The 13510-nt window shown below is 47.3% G+C and overlaps 1 pseudogene; it reads right to left on the bottom strand.

The window, feature by feature from the left end:
- The window catches only part of LOC146763206 (uncharacterized), a 30117-nt pseudogene extending 24683 nt beyond the window's left edge, over positions 1-5434 (bottom strand).
- Between the last annotated feature and the right edge of the window lie 8076 nt (positions 5435-13510).

The following is a 13510-nucleotide window of genomic DNA, read 5'->3' as shown; positions in this document are numbered from 1 at the left end:
CTCATTTTAGGTGTAAAATGCACAGCACAACTTTATACTGTCTAGCAACAAAACAAATTCACTACTGATTTATAAAAACTGTGGTTGAGAAGTGAAAAGCACTTAGATTTCAACCCTGCAGAGCAGCAGCAGCTTGTGCTGCTTTTAAAACTGCCGCTTGCAGGAGCGGGGACTTCTCACGCTACGTGGCCGAGCCGGGCTCCCTCCGCCGCCCGCGCTCCCCGCCGCCTCTGGAAGCCGTCGCCGCCTCCCATCACTATTGGGGTAGGTCGGAGCCCCCTCCCCCTCCCCCTGCAGGGAAACCAAAGCCGCTCCGCACCGCTGCAAAGGGCAGGGGCCGGCAGAGCCACCCGCTCCCTCTGAGCCGGCACTGCCGCGTCTGCCGCTGCCGCGCGGGTTCTAAAAACTGCAGAGCCAGGCTGCCTGCGGCTGCAAGGGGCTGCGCAGCCTTTTTAAAACATTAACTTAAGGGGCATTTTACTGCTCCCCTGTCCCATATTTAAAAGTTTTCCTTACCGTATTCTAAGTCAGTGTCTGCAAGCCGTTCCAAGAAGTCAGCAACCCGCGTGCTAAAATGTGTATTTCAGTCCTGTCCCGGACTGAGTCTTACCAAGTGTTTAAACCGGTCTATTCCCGACCGAACCTTGCCAACCTAGTTATCTCATGGCGAACCGGTCCGTGGGTTTTCATTTGGAAGAACAGTGAGCTCTCTTTTACCTTTTGTCGGGCTCCCCGAGCCCGGAGCCAGTGAGGTTTACCAATTTCTCGAATCTACGAGAACGTACCTTCCCTCCCCCGACCCGTCCGTGGGTGGATCCCCGTAACTCCCTGAGTTTCAGGTCGTATGCGTGTTGTGAGTATACCGGAATCCTTTCGCTTCCCCCGTGACCGACCACCTCCGAGACTTATGAAATTAACAGGGCTTATGCCTTTATTAATGTTCAGCTCTTTTTTAAAAAGATCAGCTGGGCAGGGGGCTCGACACAGAGCTCGCCCCCGCTGTTGTAGCTTTTTCCAGGTAGCCTAAGGATGAGAAGGTGTGCAGAGTCTGTTGCTGAAGTCTCAAGCAGCATCTGTCCCCTCGTGGTAATACCAGGAAAATCTGACTCTTTGTTCCTGCTTCCCACAGCCCACTCCAGTCTAATCTTCCATAGGTGTTGGTGACAGGTCAAACGTGGATCAGGGGATGTGTTTCCCTCTTCCTCAGCCAGCGCACCTGTCCAGCCCCCTCTACTGTGTTTAGTTCTCCATTTAGGGGTGTCTTTATCCCCCAAAACAGGCTCTCATAATTCCACGGGTTCTCCTATTTGCATCTTAGTCCTAGAATGGGGGGGGGGGGGGGGGCACGTAATCTCCAGGTAGTTTAGAGAAAACAAACAGAGCAATTAGCTAATTAACATTTAAATATCAGTACTTTATCCCAGTATTGCCATGGGAACTAGGAAGGCTCTTTTGTTCATTTCATATCCCTCCTCTATTTCTTCGATTTGGCTTAAGCCCACATCACCTTACAGTCTTTGGCTTTTGAGGGCTAACTTCTTTTGGCATTTGTATGTTTTTACTTATGTTTGATGGAAATTCTCCCACTCTTTAGAAACTAAGTAAGGCTTATTAATATTCTAACTAGAAATTCTTCAGTTAACTTTTTTTTTGGCTAAAGAACACTTATTAAACAGTTACAAAGTACTTAAACATTTACTATGGTACTTTAACTCAGAAACGGTTATTAACTCTTTACTGTATATTAGTTTCTAGCATGTCTTTTTTAAAGTTAATTTTAAGTCCTCTGGTCTCTTAAGTAATCTCCATGCACAAGAGGAGGTGGGTGACACTGTTGTGTCTGGTTTAGCATCTGGAGGAGGCACTGGTCCTTTGATTCTGGTGACATGGGTCTAGCCCTTTTCTTGGGTTCACACCACAGTGTGTGTGGTGAGTAGCACCTAGAAAGGTCCTTCGAATTTGGGGGTTAATGGAGTGGTGGGGTTCCAGGACTTTATCAGCACTCAATCCCCGGGACTGATGTGGGCATTGGTGTCCAGAGGGGAAGTTTGGGGGAGATACCCCTTCTTTCTGAGGCCTCCTAGGGATTTTCCTATGAACTCTAAATATTTCTGAGTTGCTGCCTCCCCTTCTAGATAATCTTCTGTACTGAAAGGGGTGATGTCTTGGTTCGACAACACAGGAGTCTGTGAAGGAGGGCTAAAGCCTCCTGTGCAATGGAGAAGGTAAACCCCCTCCCTCCGAATTACTAGAAGTTTTAAATTAAAAGGCTCTCAGGCAAAGATATGGGAATGGGAGTAACAATTCTTTACTAGGAGAAAACTAGACAACAATTTAAAAAGGCAAATGCAATCGGTACAAACAAAACCAGTGAAAAAGTCCACAACCTGAGGATTCGGGGTGTTGGTAGCAGTCCTGCTGGGATGATTGCTCCCCTTGCAGTTGCTGATGAACTGCAGCTGCAGTGGTGATCTTTAGAAGGGTATAGTTTTCCTCTGAAGATCTGGTGGCAGTGGGGCCGGTCTTCCTCTGCGCCGGGGTTGCCTCCGAGCTCCACCACCGTCACCTCACCACGCTCCGGCTGCTTCGCTGCGAGTGCCGCCGAAAAGAGCTGCTTCCCTGGCAATCCCCCAAAGTAAAGAGCTGCTCTGTCCCCAAAAAGGTACCCCCTTATATCCAATAAAAGAGTGCTTGGCTTCCCCCTCTGGGTGGGACCCCTCACAATAGGATGGTGTTACGTTACCAGCCCTGCATTGAATCAGTCAATGGCCCATTAACAAACCATTACCTCTTAGGAGTAAAACCGGTTCTTGGAAAAGATAACAAACCTGCCCAACCTTCAACAGATGGCAAATAGAATACAAGCTTATCTTACAACCCAGGACATTATCCACCCCTTATTCTTTTTCCATCTTCACACCATGAAATCTTACACCCAGTTCTCACTTAAGACCAAGTTTCCCTGTGGTACACAGCGGGTCTCCCCATCTTTCTGCATTACCCACCAAGTGTAACCAGGTCCTTGAGCAAAGACAATCCCACGAATGGGTTGGTCTTTGCCTGAGGTGGGATTAATCCAAACAGTTTTCCCTAAAATACCTTTCATATGTACTACAGGGACCTTATCTTCATCTACTGCGTGTAAGGGTTCTGACTGGGCAGGGCCAGCTCGATTGACAGACCCTTGGGTGTTGACCATCCAGGTTGCTTTTGCCAGGTTAATTTCCCAGTTTCTAAATGTTCCCCCACCAAGTGCCTTTAGGGTAGTCTTAAGGAGTCCGTTGCACCGTTCAACTTTGCCGGCAGCTGGAGCATGATAGGGAATATGATATATCCATTCGATACCATGTTCTCTGGCCCAGGTGTTGATAAGGCTGTTCTTGAAATGGGTGCCGTTGTCAGACTCAGTTCTCTCAGGTGTGCCGTGTCTCCACAGGACTTGCTTTTCCAAGCCTAAGATGGTGTTCCGGGCAGTGGCATGAGGTACAGGGAAAGTCTCCAGCCATCCAGTGGTGGCTTCCACCATGGTCAGCACGTAGCGCTTGCCTTGGCATGTCTGGGGCAGTGTGATATAGTCAATCTGCCAGGCCTCCCCATACTTGTACTTGGACCACCACCCACCATACCATAGGGGCTTCACTCTCTTGGCCTGTTTGATGGCAGCACACGTCTCACAGTCATGGATAACCTGGGAAACACTGTCCATGGTTAGATCCACCCCTCGGTCTCGTGCCCACTTGTAGGTGGCATCTCTGCCCTGATGACCTGAGGCATCATGAGCCCATCGAGCCAGGAACAACTCCCCCTTATGGTGCCAATCTAAGTCTATCTTTGACACCTCTATTTTTGCTGCCTGATCTACCTGCTCGTTGTTTCGGTGCTCCTCATTAGCCCAACTTTTGGGGACATGGGCATCTACATGACGGACTTTCACCGTCAGCTTTTCCACCCGAGAGGCAATGTCTTTCCATATATCAGCAGCCCAGATTGGCTTTCCTCTACGTTGCCAGTTGGCCTTCCTCCACCTTCCCAGCCAGCCCCACAGAGCATTGGCTACCATCCACGAATCAGTATAAAGGTAGAGCTTTGGCCACTTCTCCCTTTCAGCAATGTCCAGAGCCAGCTGAATGGCCTTGAGTTCAGCGAGTTGGCTCGATCCACCTTCTCCTTCGGTAGCTTGTGCAACTTGGCGTGTGGGGCTCCATACGGCGGCTTTCCACTTCCGGTTCATCCCTACAATGCGACAGGAACCGTCAGTGAAAAGAGCGTAGCAGGTCTCCTCTGCTGGTAGTCAGTTGTATGGTGGAGCTTCTTCAGCCCTTGCCACTTGTACCCGCTCCTCATCATCGGTGAGACCAAAGTTTTCACCTTCTGGCCAGTTCGTAATTATCTCCAAAATCCCAGGGCGATTCAGGTTTCCAATACGAGCGCGCTGAGTGATGAGGGCAATCTATTTGCTCCATGTGGCATCAGTGGCATGGTGGGTAGAGGGAACCTTTCCTTTAAACATCTACCCCAGCACCGGTAGTCGGGGTGCCAGGAGGAGTTGTGTTTCTGTGCCAATTACCTCCGAGGCGGCTTGAACTCCTTCAAAGGCAGCAAAGATTTCCTTCTCTGTGGGAGTGTAGTTGGCTTCAGACCCTCTGTAACTTCGGCTCCAGAATCCCAGTGGTTGGCGTCGAGTCTCCCCAGGCACTTTCTGCCAAAGGCTCCAGGACAACCCATGGTTCCTGGCTGCAGAGTAGAGCACTTTCTTGAACTCTGGTCCCGTCCTGACTGGGCTAAGGGCTACAGCATGAGCGATCTCCTGCTTGATCTGGGTGAAGGCTTGTTGCTGCTCAGGGCCCTAGTGGAAATCATTCTTCTTTCGGGTAACCAGATAAAGAGGGCTCACAATCTGGCTATACTCGGGAATGTGCATTCTCCAGAAACCTATGGCACCTAGGAAAGCTTGTGTTTCCTTTTTGCTGGTGGGTGGGGACATAGCTGTGATCTTGTTGATGACCTCAGTGGGAATCTGGCCCTGTCCGTCCTGCCATTTCACTCCCAGGAACTGGATCTCTCGGGCAGGTCCCTTGACTTTGCTCTTCTTGATGGCGAAGCCACCTTCTAGTAATATCTGGATGATCCTCTCACCTTTCTCAAACACTTCTGCCGCTGTGCTCCCCCACACAGTGATGTCATCAATGTATTGCAGGTGTTCTGGAGCCTCACCCTATTCTAGTGCAGTCTGGATCAGTCCATGGCAGATGGTGGGGCTGTGTTTCCACCCCTGGGGCAGTCGGTTCCAGGTGTACTGCACGCCCCTCCAGGTGAAAGCGAACTGAGGCCTGCATTCTGCTGCCAGAGGAATGGAGAAAAACGCATTAGCAATATCAATGGTGGCATACCACTTTGCTGACTTGGACTTCAGCTCGTACTGGAGTTCCAGCATGTCCGGCACAGCAGCGCTCAGCGGTGGAGTCACTTCATTTAAGCCACGATAGTCCACAGTCAATCTCCATTCTTTGTCAGATTTGCGCACAGGCCAGATGGGGCTGTTGAAGGGTGAGTGGGTTTTGCTGACCACCCCTTGGCTCTCCAGCTCCCGAATAATTTTGTGGATGGGGATCACGGCATCTCGATCCGTCCGATACTGCCGGCGGTGCACTGTCGAGGTCGCAATTGGCACGCGTTGTTCTTCCACCCTTAGGAGTCCTACTGCAGAGGGGTTTTCTGACAGTCCAGGCAAGGTGTTCAATTGCTTAATGTCTTCTGCCTCTACAGCGGGTATTCCAAAAGCCCACCTGAGTCCCTTTGGGTCTTTGTAATATCCGTTCCAGAGGAAGTCTATGCCTAGGATACACGGAGCATCTGGGCCAGTCACTATAGGATGTTTCTTCCACTCCTTCCCAGTCAGGCTCACCTCGGCTTCTACTAGAGTCAATTGTTGTGATCCCCCTGTCACACCAGTAATGGAAACAGGCTCTGCCCCCACATGTCCCGATGGTATCAGAGTACACTGTGCACCAGTATCAACTAAAGCATCATATCTTTGTGGCTCTGATGTGCCAGGCCATCGGATCCACACTGTCCAGAAGATCCGGTGTTCCCGTGCCTCTCCCTGGCTAGAGACAGGGCCCCTCTAACACTGTCTATCATTCCTTTCCTGGGCATACATACTAGAGGTCCCTTCAAGGGGGTCTGACAGATCGTACCCACAAGCTTGGTCACGGGAGGTTGAGGCTACCTTCACTTTGGTGGAACTCCCCCGGTTAGAGTTTCCCTCCTTAAGTTGATGGACCCGTGCTGCCAGGGCAGAAGTGGGTTTCCCATCCCACCTCCCCATGTCTTCCCCATGGTCACGCAGGAAGAACCACAGATTAGCCCTTGGGGTGTACCCTCTCTCTCTAGCTGGGGATTGTTGGGCGCTGATTCTGGGGCCTGTGACTCTCACGGGTGCTGTATTAACCTTCCTTATCTCCTCCCTCATCTCCTCTTTAAACTCCTTAATCACAGCTGAGATATGAGCCTGCATTGGGCCATTAATCATACTCTCATAATTCCTAAGTTTGTTGGCAACAGAACCTATTGTCTCCCGGTGGGTGTCAGCATTGATTGTTGCAATGAAGGTGGCGTATTGAGATGGCCCAAGATTTGCCAGACTCCACAGCATTTGTCCCGTACACCTGACCTTGTCAGGGTCAGTATTGTGTCGTCCATCCCTCCCAAAGAGTACCTCCAATACTGCCACTTCCCTCAGCTGTTGGATCCCTTCCTCGAGGGTCTTCCAGCGCATTCTATGATGGTGCTCTTGCATTCTCTCTCTGTGGACAAACCTCTCCCTGACACTCATTAAGAGCTGCTCCCAGAGAGAAAGGGACCCTGGTTCCCTTACAAAAACCTGATTTATACCCGAGTCCTGGGTCAAGGGTCCCAAGTTCCTTGCCTCACCACCGTCCAGCTGCACGCCTGTACCCATAAGATCCCAAACCCGGAGTAGCCGGGTAGCATAAGCCTCACGCCCTCGTCGCACAATGTCTTTATGCAGATTACGAAGACTTTCGTATGTCAGGGACTCGGTGATGATAGCAATCTCTGGGTCCCCTGTGGGTTGTGAGGTTCCTCCATTCCTGTCCCTATCTGCAGGGTGCTCTGCTTTCACCTTAGACTTCCTTGTTTCTACCGGGGCAACTGCTGCTGACCGTGACTGCCTTTGTGGTTCAGCTGGAACCTGGACAGTTGTAACATCTGTGGGTTCCACAGCTGTACTATTAGACTGTCCCTCCTCAAGGCAAAGGGCCGGTTTCTCACCAGCTGGGGAAATGCACTCCTTCAGCATCTCTCGTATCTCCTTAACCAGAACCCTCACCCAATCTGGGCGGTTCATTTCTGAGGTCGGCTGTGGGGCAGGGTCAGGCTCTGGAGCAGCAGCATCTCGAGTCTGTGGTGTAGGTGTGAGGGTAGTTATCCAGGTTAATCTTCCCTTATCTCTGAATGCTAAATATAACAGGACTATCAGCAACACCACCCATTGTATGGTATCATTAGCACTTAAAAAGGATCTTAACCCTTTGAGAACTGGTGGATCAGACCCAAAAAGATGGTTAAAAGGTTGGGAGAAAGTTTCCCCAGGTGCTATTTCCTCGCAGTAGGTACTGTTATTAAAGTAACCCCAAAAACATACAGTTAATGTGTGATAGCTATGAATCCATGTACCTGCCTTCCAGAGGAAATTAAAGATCCATGAATTCCTCACCCAATTAACCCAGAAGCCAAACTTGATAACAGACACCGTAGCCTTAGTTATAGTACCCATTTTTAGATAAGGGTCTGCAAATGGGAAAAGTATAGCTACGATCACATGCCACCCAAACCAAGGTAAATTAGACCACATGGTGATGCTGAAGATGTTTTTACACACAACAAAAAACCAAATTACTTAAGAACTGTTAATCCTTTTTCCCTCTCAATGCCCTCGGGCCTCACGTTGATGCGCCAAAATCTGTCTTGGTTCGACAAGACAGGAGTCTGTGAAGGAGGGCTAAAGCCTCCTGTGCAATGGAGAAGGTAAACCCCCTCCCTCCGAATTACTAGGAGTTTTAAATTAAAAGGCTCTCAGGCAAAGATATGGGAATGGGAGTAACAATTCTTTACTAGGAGAAAACTAGACAACAATTTAAAAAGGCAAATGCAATCAGTACAAACAAAACTAGTGAAAAAGTCCACAACCTGAGGATTCGGGCTGCCAGTAGCAGTCCTGCTGGGATGATTGCTCCCCTTGCAGTTGCTGATGAACTGCAGCTGCAGTGGTGATCTTTAGAAGGGTATAGTTTTCCTCTGAAGATCTGGTGGCAGTGGGGCCGGTCTTCCTCTGCGCCGGGGTTGCCTCCGAGCTCCACCACCATCACCTCACCACGCTCCGGCTGCTTCGCTGCGAGTGCCGCCGAAAAGAGCTGCTTCCCTGGCAATCCCCCAAAGTAAAGAGCTGCTCTGTCCCCAAAAAGGTACCCCCTTATATCCAATAAAAGAGTGCTTGGCTTCCCCCTCTGGGTGGAACATCTCACAGTAGGATGGTGTTACGTTACCAGCCGTGCATTGAATCAGTCAATGGCCCATTAACAAACCTTTACCTCTTAGGAGTAAAACCAGTTCTTGGAAAAGATAACAAACCTGCCCAACCTTCAACAGATGGCAAATAGAATACAAGCTTATCTTACAACCCAGGACAGGTGATTAAAAAAGGGAGTCCAAATATCATTTCATAGGGAGAGACCCCTATGTCGGACCGAGGTCTTGTTCTGACATACAAGAGAGTGAGAGGTAAACACCTGAACCAATTGATCTTTGTCTCTTCAATTAATTTGGTTATCATATTTTTAAGAGTTCTATTCATCCTTTCTACTCTTCCAGAGCTTTGAGGATGCCATGGGGTGTGCAATCTCTACCTTATCCCCAGGGCTTTTGTTACTTGATGTAAAGTTCGAGCGACAAAATGTGGACCTCGGTCTGAGTCAATGTTATTGACTAGTCTGTATCAAGGTATGGTTTTCTAAGATTATTTTTACAACTTCTTGTGTGGTTTCCTTTTTGGCTGGGAAAGCCTCTACCCAGTGAGTGAGGTGAGCTTCAATCACTAGCAAATGTTTGTACCTCTGCACAGAGGGCATTTCAGTGAAATCTACTTGTATGTTTTGGAAAGGTCTTAAAGCAAGTTTTCCTCCCCCATGTGCTGTTTTTCTCATTACCTTTTGGTTAGCTTTCAGGCAAATTGCACACCCTCTTGTGACTGCTTTTGCTAGATCATATAGTCCAATACATAAATTTTCCCATAAAAAGTGGTCGCACAAACCTTGGATTCCCCAGTGGGTCAATTCATGTAACTCTTCTAGCACTCTTCGAGCTAGGGCTTTATTAAGGAACTTATGCCCATCAGGAGTTAACCATTCCCCTTGTTCCCCTTGATGCAATCTTAGTGCTTTTATTATCTTTAGTTCTTTTTCACTGAACCTTGGCTCTTCTTCTTTTCTTTCTCCACTTGGTTCTACTTCCATTCTAAAAGCTTTTATTTGATTTTTTGAGTCTAAGGCTGCTTCTTTAGCTATCTGATCTGCTAATCAGTTTCCCTTTTCTTCACAGGTGTGTCCTTTCTGATGTCCCTTTATATGAACCACAGCTATCTGCAGGTTTTTGTAAGGATTATAATACTAGTTTTATCAGTTTCTCGTGTACCAAGTTCTTCCCTTTGGAGTTTAGGTAGCTACGTTTCTTTCAAATTTTTCCGAAGGTATGAATGATCTCAAACACATATTGCGAGTCTGTTTAAATAGTTTCTTGATCTCCCTCTAATAGATCTAATCCTCTTTTCAAAGCATATACTTCGCAACACTGGGCTGACCAGTTTGAAGGAAGTTTCCCTTTTTTTGTGACTTTCATGTCTTTTCCGTCTATGACAGCATATCCTGAGGCTCTTTTCCCTCCTACTACTCTTGAAGACCCGTCTATAAAAAGGGATCTCCCATATGGCCGGGGTACATCTTCTAAATCTTCTTTCACTTTGGTCTGCAGAATCATGAGTTTAACACAATTATGCTCTAGACCAGGCAGAGGCTCTCCGGCAAGAAACTGTGCTGGGTTTAGACATTTGGTGGTGACTAACTCTAAGTTACTTGTGCTCACTAAGATGATCTCATACCTCAATATTCTAGAGTCAGTCAACTACTGTTGAGCCTTTTGGCTTAGTACTGTTTTGAGATCGTCGGGGGTGTGGACTTTAATTTTCTCTTGCAGAGTCAACTTTTGGGCTTCTTTTATCAGGATAGCTGCTGCTGTGATTACTTGTAGGCAAGTTGGCTATCGTCTGGCTACTGGGTCTAGTAGTTTTGAGAGGTAGGCTATTGACTTTTTATGCCTTTCCCACTCCTGAGTTAATACCCCATATGCAATTCCTCCTTCTGTGCTCACAAACAGGTTAAACTCTTTCTTAAGGTCAGGTAGGCTTAGAACAGGTGCCGAGGATAGTTTATCTTTCAAAACTTGTAGCTGTTTTTCATCCTCTTCTGTCCACTTTACAGGCTCAGAGTCTACCAATTTATCATAAAGGAACTTCACGCTTTTGGTGTATTATCTAACTACAGCTTACAATAACCAAACAGGCCTAGTAGCTTCCTTATGTGTCTTTTGGTCTTGGGAGCTTGGATAGACAGGATACCTGAGATTCCCTCAGGACTTAGTTTCTTATACCCTTCTCCAATTTTGTGACCTAGGTAGGTCACTTCAGATTCTACAAATTGTAGTTTTTCTTGGGATAATTTTAGACCGTTTTCTCCTAGGAAATTTAGGAGTCGATTAAGCCAAATTGCTGGGGTCTCATCCTTCCCCTGAGTACTATCAAAGGCTAATTTCATGTTGCTTCCCCTAGGGATAGACTCTTTGATCCCTCTTATCATGACAGACCTATAATCTCTCATGTTTTGCCCTCCTTCTTCTTGGTTGGGATTCTAGCTGGGGTCTACTAAGGCTATCTTTTGGTCCCCTGGGGGCCCCAGTCTATTTTCTCTTTCCCATATCGTCACCCCTGCTGTTCGGATCATCTGGACCTTTTCTGGAGAGAACAGAATGCTTAGAATAGAGTTCAGCTCTCCCCAGGTATAAATATTTGACCTTAGAAATTGGTCTAACTGCTTAGACATTCTAATGGGGTCTTCTATTAAATTTCCTAGCTCTTTCTTAAATTCCCGGACTTTGGATGCTGTCAAAGGTGCATCTACAAACCCAACTCCTCCAGCTGCTCCACCCATAGGAACTTCTCTAAGGGGAAAGAGCCTATCTACCCTTGGTGCTTTGGATGGGATGTTACAATATGGCCCTTTTTCTAAGACACCAGGTGGGGAAATAGTAGTGGAGACAGATGCTTGTTGGAGGCTAGGGGGCATGTTAGGTGGTGAACTAACACTGGGCAAGGGTGGTCTCAGCTCCCAAATGGGAGGAGGTAAGGAAACTCTAGTTGGAGAAGGGGAAGAGGGAGTTGGGGAGATGGTTGAGGGAACTGTGGGAAAACGGGAAAGGAATCAGGGACTCAATAGGAGGGACTGAAGGATTAACTAGGGAAACTGTTGGAGAGTTAACAGGAGAAGAAATATACTTTAAATGGTGCCTCTATCTAAAATGGAATATACTGACATCAACTAAGGTTCATCTAGCCCATTCCCACAACTTAGTATTTTAAATCACTTGACTGAACTTAATCTCTTTTAACAAAGCTCCCACTCTTGGTACTACCCTCTTGACACTTTACATTGTTTCTTGGCCAGGACAATAACTAGTCAAACTCACATCCATTGTCTTCTGTTCTCTTGCTCTTTGGACTAAGTTTTGGACTTCTTGCTGGACTTTCTAGGCTTGGACCCCTGCTAAGTCTCGCCTAAACTCTTACTTGGCCTTTTGCCCAACATTCTCACTAAGCTTAGGAGGCTTGGTCTCTGTTGGAACTCAAAATGTCTCTCAGACATTTTTAGAGGTTCCAGGCCTTGGTCAGAAGCATTTTAGACCATGGCAGGCAGCTGGAAAGAGCTGTGATTTTGAGTTTGAGCCATGGAATGAGTTACCAACTTTGAAGGTGGAACAAGCAGTCACAAAGTGTTATTAGATAGTATAGTAGAAGTAGTTACAAAGTAAAGGGGAAAAAAATTTAGTATTGTACAGGGGGGTGTTAGCACCTGTACAGGGGAGTTTTTATTTTGTACATGGGGGCCAGAAGTTCTAAGATGGAGGAAAGTGGGCTGATCCTGTTCTTCCTCCTTCTTCTTCCTTGCCTCCATGTTCTTGGTGATGATGGCACTTATGGATTGGTTTAGAGTACAAAAGCACCTTCTAACATAGGTAGTAGGTATTGGGGGAAAACTGTAAACATATAACACGTAATATATCATATAAAAGATAGCAGCAGCCCTGGGTGGGAGGAGAGAAGAAGACACCAGACAGTGAGGGTGTCAGGAGTGTGTATGTCTCTGCCTGGGCTGCTGACCAAACAGCCGCATCCCGTGAAGACAATCTTTTAGATAGCTTGCAATAAACTGCCTTGAGACCAAACAACAAGAGGCTGTGGAGTCTTTCTTTGGAAGCACGAGTTGGAGGAGAGACTTTACCACCACACGAGACCCCTGAACCAAGCCCGGGGTTCTCACACCTGGTGCCCCTGGTCGGCCTTCAACAAAAAGAACAAAAAGAAACATCAAACAACCTCCAACCTTCATCAGCAGAGAAAAAAAAAAAAAAAGGAAAGAAGAACAGAGCACACACACTCTCCGCAAATTCCAAGAAGAGAGGGAGCGGAAAGCTCAAGATAAGAACCTGACCTTCACCAAGACAACTCGTCTGGGGGGCTTTCCAGGGAGGAGACGACCCAGAAGCGCGCCTGGGATCTCTCACCTGTGTCCTGCTGGACGGTGAACAGTGCCATCTCCGGACTGACCTCGGGCTGACTCAGCTTTTGGTGAGAAAGGTCAAAATTAAGAACATGGGTGGGGAATTCTCCCAAGAGGAAACTCGAACTGTATCTGCCTTACAGGGCATCATCTCTGCCCATCTGGTAGGGATCGCTCAAAAGTATTGCCATGAGAACCACGAAGGCTCTTTTGTTCATTAGAACTTATATTTACAAGTCCTAGAAATCCTATCTGCTAACAGCTTCTCTTTCTCTAAGGGCAATCTTACAAAAACTAACTTGAAAAAATTTATAGAATGGATCATTTCCCAGTTCCCAGACACTAACACACACACTATAGGTTTAGATTCCTTTTGGGACACAGTAGGGACAAGAATATACGCTCTTCAAATGTATGAAGACTTTTCTGTAACTAGATTTCTACCTCTCTTTCACTCTATAACTACAGCAGTCAAAAAGACTAATATAAAGTGCTCGATTTTTTTGCAGCCTACCTCTGCTAAGGGAATTCCATCCTTATCTCCCTCTCCAGACACTGTCTCTTCAAATACTAATTTGCCAGATAGCATTCCTCCCTCAGTCTCT

This window comes from Lonchura striata, chromosome W (genome assembly GCF_050655825.1).
Source record: "Lonchura striata isolate lonStrDom1 chromosome W, ASM5065582v1, whole genome shotgun sequence".
Classification (NCBI taxonomy): domain Eukaryota; kingdom Metazoa; phylum Chordata; class Aves; order Passeriformes; family Estrildidae; genus Lonchura; species Lonchura striata.
This window is presented reverse-complemented; position numbering and strand designations above follow the sequence as displayed.